Source organism: Ictalurus furcatus, chromosome 28 (genome assembly GCF_023375685.1).
Source record: "Ictalurus furcatus strain D&B chromosome 28, Billie_1.0, whole genome shotgun sequence".
NCBI lineage: Eukaryota > Metazoa > Chordata > Actinopteri > Siluriformes > Ictaluridae > Ictalurus > Ictalurus furcatus.
Genome location: NC_071282.1, coordinates 18,061,089 through 18,068,553, shown reverse-complemented (window position 1 = coordinate 18,068,553; position 7,465 = coordinate 18,061,089).

The following is a 7,465-nucleotide window of genomic DNA, read 5'->3' as shown; positions in this document are numbered from 1 at the left end:
TGAGACGTTCACGTCACGAGAAATGAAAGAGAGAAAAAAGCGACGCAGGTGAAGGAACAAATTTTTTTATTTTGTAGCTGCGGTAGCAACATTGAATGTAACCATAAACGGATAAAAAATAAAGGAAGTGCTTTTTGCATTAAAAAATAAACACTATTTTTGAATTAAAATGCTAACTGTTGATTTTTGGCTTTATGGCTTTTTATTTCATTGGATTTGTGGAGTGTGTTGTGAATCCTACTGGATTTTTCTGGATTGTTTATTAGAATATAGACTGATTTCTATGGTATTGGATATCTATGACGTTTTTCTGGGTTGTCTGTATGAATATGGTCTTAGTTCTACTGGAATTTCTCCTGGAGTATTACTGGTACCTGCTGAAATGTGGTGCTGGTCCTACTGGGTTTTTCTGAATTGATTCTTGGGATATTGTCTAATGTATGTGCCATTTCTATTGGATTGTTATGGAATGTGGTCAGACTGGGAGTTCTTATTGGATTTTTATGGCTCGCCTTGGAGTGCGGTCTGATTTCTACAGCGGTTCCTACTGGAGTTTTATTGGTACGCTGTGGAATGTGGTGTGAATCCCATTGGCTTTCTTCTGGATTGATTATTGGAATATAAACTGATTTCTATGGTATTCCTATTTTAAAAACATTTCTACTGGATTTCTGTGGTTCCCCCATTGGAATATGATCTAATTTCTACGGGAATTCATCCTAAGTGTTATTACTCCCACCGGATTGTAGTCCGAATCCTACCGGATTCGTCGATTACGTGAAGTGTACCTTTCAGTCCTACGGCATGCGCTGGGTTTTACGGGAGTCTTATCGAGGTTCCGTGTGCATTTTATGTTCATCTGGCATTCCATGTAAGGCTGGGTATCATTACTTTTGATAGATTTCCACGAATCCGCCATGGCCTCTTCTGGAGGAGCTCCATAATTCAACCCACCACTCCCAATCGGAATCCCACTGGAATCTTCCATAAGGGTCAGCGGTTTCCTGCCACATTAAGCTGATTTTCCTAACTTTGCTCCTGCAGTTTAACAGCTGTGCACATCTTGCACCAATGCGTTTCAAGCTCTAACACCTGACTCGACTCATTAGCTCGTTAACAAACCTTTCGTAGGTTAAATTAAGCGTGTTAGAGCCGAAAACATAGTAAAGGTGTGCAGAGTAGGGAAGTGGGGGGGGGGGGGGGAATGCTTCAAAATGAGCACAAATAGCTTGAACATTTGGCTATGTGCTATTGCCATGACAGCAGGGCCATCTTCTTTTCTTTTTTTTTTAAATTCCAATCGGGCAAATTAAATTTAGGAAGACCATTAGGATGTACCCCTTAGGGATGTTACCATAACAACCTCGCACCAACCTCAGTCATTGTGCTAATAAGATCTCCGTCTCGGGAGGCTCAGATTGAGTGTGTCTCCATCTCTCTCAGGGAGTGTGAAAACCACAAGCAAACGCACTTGTGAGACAAGAAGAAGAAAAAAAAAGAAGGAGAGTGAAACAAGGAGGGAAAAAAAAAAAAAAAAAATGAAACGTAACCTTGTACTGTAGAGCCACACCAAAGCAGGAGTCCCTACAGAAAAGTCCTCATACAAAGCAACATGTTCCTTATCCCCTTAAATCATTCAGGGTTCCTCTCCACCACGTCCACCCTCGTCCACCGCCCCTTGTTTCTCTCGCTGCCGTGTGTGACCGGGTTCCTAACGACGCGTTCAGTCTCTCTTACCATTAAAATTATATAAGTGTGTTTTTTCCTCTCAGCACGGCACACTGAGATGAAGCATTATCTGTTCGGGAACAGATGTTCCACCGACCGATCGCGAGAATCTCACATCATCCGCATCATCACTGCAGCTGGGCTGTAATGGAAGTTTCTTGCTCTATAACGAATTTATGGAACGCATAAGCTCATTTCCTTTTGGATTCACAATTCTGATCGGTCATAACGTGTTAATTAATTATCTATAACAGCAGCTCTGAGAGGCGCGCCGGCTGTAATTCGCATCAGCGGGTGATACCGATGCGCTTCTTCTAATACGCTATAATGCACAATATATAACTTTTAACGGGGATTTCTATAGCGGAACTCTTCGCATTAAGGGATTTTAAGAAATACAATAAAAACATTCATGGAAGGAGTCTCTAGTGTCGGTGTTTTGTAACAGTCCGAGGTAAAGGTGTCATTTCTTTTTTTTTTTATCTTCAGGACGGAGGAGTTTTTGCTATGCGTTAAACTATAAATGGATAGAAAGCACCATGTGTTGCTGTTATGCAGACGTATACGGTATAAATGTGTATATTATGGAAGTTACGGGAATTAAGCAGTGCTTTTTAAAGCTTCATTTAATTCTCCGAAAAATTTTTTCCATTATAAATAATATCCATCCATTCATTTTCTGTACCGTTTATCCTACACAGGGTCGCGGGGAGCCTGGAGCCCATCCCAGGGGACTCGGGCATGAGGTGGAGAACACTCTGGACAGGGTGCCAACCCATCGCGGGGCACAATGACACACATTCACACACTGCAGACAATTTAGAAATGCCCATCGGCCTACCGTGCACGTCTTCGGACTGGGGGAGGAAACCGGAGTACCCGGAGGAAACCCCCGACGCACGGGGAGAACATGAAAGCTCCGTGCACACAGGGTGGAGGTGGGATTCGAGTTCCCAACCCTGGAGGTGCGAGGCAAACGTGCTAACCACTAAGCCACAGTTCCCACCATCATAAACGCTAGGGTTTATTTACTTTAATGTATTGTGGGGTTTTTTTTATATAAAAAATCATTTGTTCTATTTTTCCCGTAATGTTATTTTTAGGCTGTTAATACATTTCGATGTTTTGTACCTCTACACCTACGCTAGTAACACACACACTGTGGATGTGTGGATGGAAACACAGGTGTCCACTTTCAGGAAGCCGGAACTCGCGGCTCTGCTGACTTGTTAAAAACCACCTCGGCTGAACGAGTGTGCTCGCTGGCGAATATTTCATCATGACATGCAGATAATTAAGGCCACTCATTTTTCCCCCACCACCCTCTGCTCTCAGCCGCCTCACCACGTCGCTTTTTCTCCATGTAGAGCAGATACAGTAATACGCTGGCGATTTTCTTCCATTTTCCTCCATTAATGCGGTTGACTATATCACATTATTATCCAGCAGACTTGGGGATAATGGCTGGGGATGGTGGCTGCTGGTACATTGTTCGACAGAGTTTTGGACATTCAACACACACACACACACATACAAATACAGAGTGTGATACTCACTCTGTTTTCATCCAGGATCGTCGACATGGCAGTGAAATTACGCATCACGCTTTACTCCCGTCTCCGTCCGAATTACATCACGCGTCCTGGCATTTCGTGACAGGCGTCCTGCCTCGTTAGCGTGCGCTCTGACGGATATGCCCAATGGCGACATGCTGAAAAGCATCTCTAATGACCAACAAACTGGAATTTCTCGTCTAGACGTTTTACTGTTTATTACGCCTCGGCCACTAGGTGGCGTTATGTTTTCAGGTCGTGCGTCCGTCTGAGATCCTCATTAAGGCGATATCTCAAGATCGAGAGGCTGAAAGTTTGTAGGAATTATATGGAGTCATTATTGTACAGTAGCTAGCAGATGCACTGATTAGATTTCGGAATAGATCCCAACAGGGCTCAAGGTCACAGCAAGGTCAAATGTCTGGAATCGTAATTCTTGAAGATTGCTTCCTGTTTGAAGTGTATTTCAAGGGGATTTCAGGCGTTAATAACAAGCAGGACTAGACTTCTTGGTGGTGGAGGCATCTTCATCAGCGCCGTTTGCATCGAGTGCTACTTGATGTACTATTTTTTTCTCTAAAGCAACCCAGGAGCTGTTCTACATGTTTTTCAAAAGAAATAATAATAATAAAAAAAACCCATCATTTGAGCTTTAATGTTAGGAATGATGTTGATCGAGATGCCCGACTTTATCTTTAAAAGCACGATGAAATGAAGTGCGATGTACACTAAATAGACATGAGATGTACCAGTGCAGCGCTAGTCACAAATCCGCCGCTTTTTTTTTCTTTTTTTTTTTTAAACGAAGTGTTGACACCACAGCAGAGCTGACTGCTTCTAATTTGTCACTCGGTTAAACACATTCAGCTAGCGTTGCTCCTCGTGGGTTTATGTGATTATAATTCCCCACTGATCGGCACTGGCGTAGCGGTATAGCACGATATCCTCAACATTTTAATAATGAAAAAAAAAAAAACAACAACAACAACGACGACAACTTTACATTCACGTTTCACATCCAGTGGAGTTTTGCAGCAGCCTCGTTATCTCGCCGAGACGACGTGACCTTGACGATGTTCAGTGACGATCAAGCTGCGTGGAGGAACCGTAAAAGCGTCCTGGTATATCAGAACGGAGCGGATTTGCATAAATAGCCAGATGTTCACGTCAGCGGAGAGAGTTAGTGCACGAGTCTGGCTCAGTAGTGTGTAAGATGAGCTACGTGGATGTTTTTAATGATACAGCATCCAGAGTGGAGAACTGTTTCTTTTGGTTTAAAATGGGTTTGCTTTGGGTAAAAAGGCAAAGTAAAAAAAAATAATGAAAAATTCATTAAATAAAAGTCGATAAGCTTTTACGTTTCCGGAAAAGCGTGTAGTTCTACTGTATATTTAGTGATAATATATATATTTTTTTAAAAATTTTGTTTTGTTTTATTTGATAAAATTACAGTTGCAAAAAAAAAAACGTAGTGATTTATTTAGCATTCCTTTTTTTTCTTTCTTTATTGGGCTATGTGGCTATGTTTAGTCATGCAGCATAAGCTACCAAAGCTACAGAAATGGGCAAAATAAAAAAAATAAAAAAAAATAAAAAAATATGGAAAAATAACAAAAATCATGAGATGTTTAAAATGTAATTATATTACAGAAAAATAAATATGTAAGACAAACTTTTAAAAACAGCATCCAAACGAAATAGCAAAAACAAAAATAAATAAATAAATAAATAAATAAATAAATAAATAAATTCATACAATCACCAGATGTTAAGCATGTACTTATATATTTAGCAATAATGTTTTATTTAATTTAAATAATAAAATAACGCTAATTTTTTTTTTTTTTTAATGAATGCAGTTACAGAGACAGTCGTATTGCCTTTCTTTAATACGAGCTACAAGGCTGTTTTGAATGACATTATGCAAAAAAAAAAAAAAAGGAAAAAAAAAACCCACCAGATGTTGCTTATAGTTATCATTTTAGCTGCAACATTTCTTGAGTTTTCCTCCTTTCTTTCCTTTCCTTTTCTTCCCTTTTCCTTTTCTTATCACAAGCTGGAACACAGGAAACCACCACAGCTAAGCACGAAGTGATATATTTATCAGTATTTTTCTTTATATATAGAAGATTTATGGTTGTTGTTGAAACAGGAATCCACCTGACCCGCTTTGCCGTCGCCCAAAAAGAAAAACAAAACATCATATTTTTCCTTTTCCGAAGAAAGCTACGTGCAGTTCTGTTCTTCTGCAACGTGTGTCCTGTTGTGGTCTGCTGAGTTTCGTCCCCTCAGGTGTTCACCCTCCCTCACCCCCCCGTGGCACTGTTAGTTCTGAGAGAACCGAATAACACAAGACCTGGTTTTGCTGTAATAAGAAAAACAAACAAAACAAAAAAAAAAGGGCCGTGACTGGACTGTAACGATTTTTCACACAGGAAACTTCTCCGTCGTTTTCTCCTGCTTCACTCTGTGCTCTAACGTCCCTGTGAAGATGGAGGAATGAAACGAGTCGTGACTCACTCGTACACAATACGGTACACGATACGATACAGCGCGGTGTGTGAGCTAGAACTCGAAGGGAGATAAATAAATAAATAAATAAATAAATAAATCCTACTGTGCGGCTTGAGGAACGGCTGCATGAGCCTCTGAACAGTGTGGGAAATTGTAGAGCGTTGTATCTGCACACAATATGATGATTTGCGGTAAACTGTCATATACTGTAACATAACAGCTGGTTTACAGATGTGTTTCACCAAGTTTTAACAAAAGAAATAATAATAGTATATATATATATATATATAATGTTTTCATCATAATCGCATAGCGAGTGTTCTCCATTTTGAATGCTTGGATTCAAATTTTGCAGGAAACACCCTTTCTTTAACACCCTGCTTAGCCACCGCCCCTCGATGGATACGCCGGATCGCCCTTTAGAAAGAATAATTACAGGACTGTGATTTGTCGAATAATAGAGATGACATTTCGATGTTGAACGAGGGCGAGAAAATAAAACCGCACACTTTATTACGGTGTCCTGTGAGATTGTAATTATGAACAGACTGTCCAGGTCAATAAGCATGACCTCGTCGGATAACCTGGAATTATTTACACACTCGCATTTCAGCGTGATACATGCACAGGTTTATCATAAGAGAATAAAATGATTAGCTGTACTGTCATGCCGGAGCAGATTTAATATGTGCAGCAGACTAGAACACAGAGCGATATGAAACGCACAACACGCTGTTCATGTTCGTTAACGGGATCGACACGGATTCAACCTTCGGTCAGGGCTACAAACTAACACTACACCTGTATGGAGTTCCACGTCGATTGTTTCTCAGACGGTGTCGAAACGTCCTGTTACTCCCATCTTCAGTACACTGTTTCCGAAAAAACGGGGTAGTGAAGTACATTTTTATGATATAAAGTGTATAATCGTGAGCTTTTGAGTCTTCTCCTATAACGCCTGATGAGGTCGGAGAATACATGGCGAGGGATCTGAGAGCGTTCCTCCGTACAGAATCTCTCCAGATCCTTCACATTTCGAGGTCCACGCTGGTGGACTCTCCTCTTCAGTTCACCCCACAGGTTCTCTATGGGGTTCAGGTCAGGGGACTGGGAGGGTCATGGCAGGACCTTGATTTTGTGGTCAGTAAACCATTTCTGTGTTGATTTTGATGTATGTTTTGGATCATTGTCCTGCTGGAAGATCCAACCACAGCCCATTTGAAGCTTTCTGGCAGAGGCAGTCAGGTTTTCATTTAATATCTGTTGATATTTGATAGAGTCCATGACGCCATGTATCCTAACAAAATGTCCAGGTCCTCTGGCAGAAAAACATTCCCAAAACATTAAAGATCCACCTCCATATTTAACCGTGGGCATGAGGTACTTCTCCATATATCTACCTTTCTGTGTGCACCAAAACCACCTCTGGTGTTTATTACCAAAAAGCTCTATTCTGGTTTCATCTGACCGTAGACCCCGATCCCATTTGAAGTTCCAGTAGTGTCTGCACACTGAAGACGCTCGAGTTTGTTTTCAGATGAGGGTAGAATCTAACTCTAATATATAACTCTTCAAATATATTTGAAGTATAGAGACATACACCATAGGTTCTGTAAAGAACCTTCTTCTTGTCACGAACAATTTTTCATATTATAGGATTCTTGAGTTGA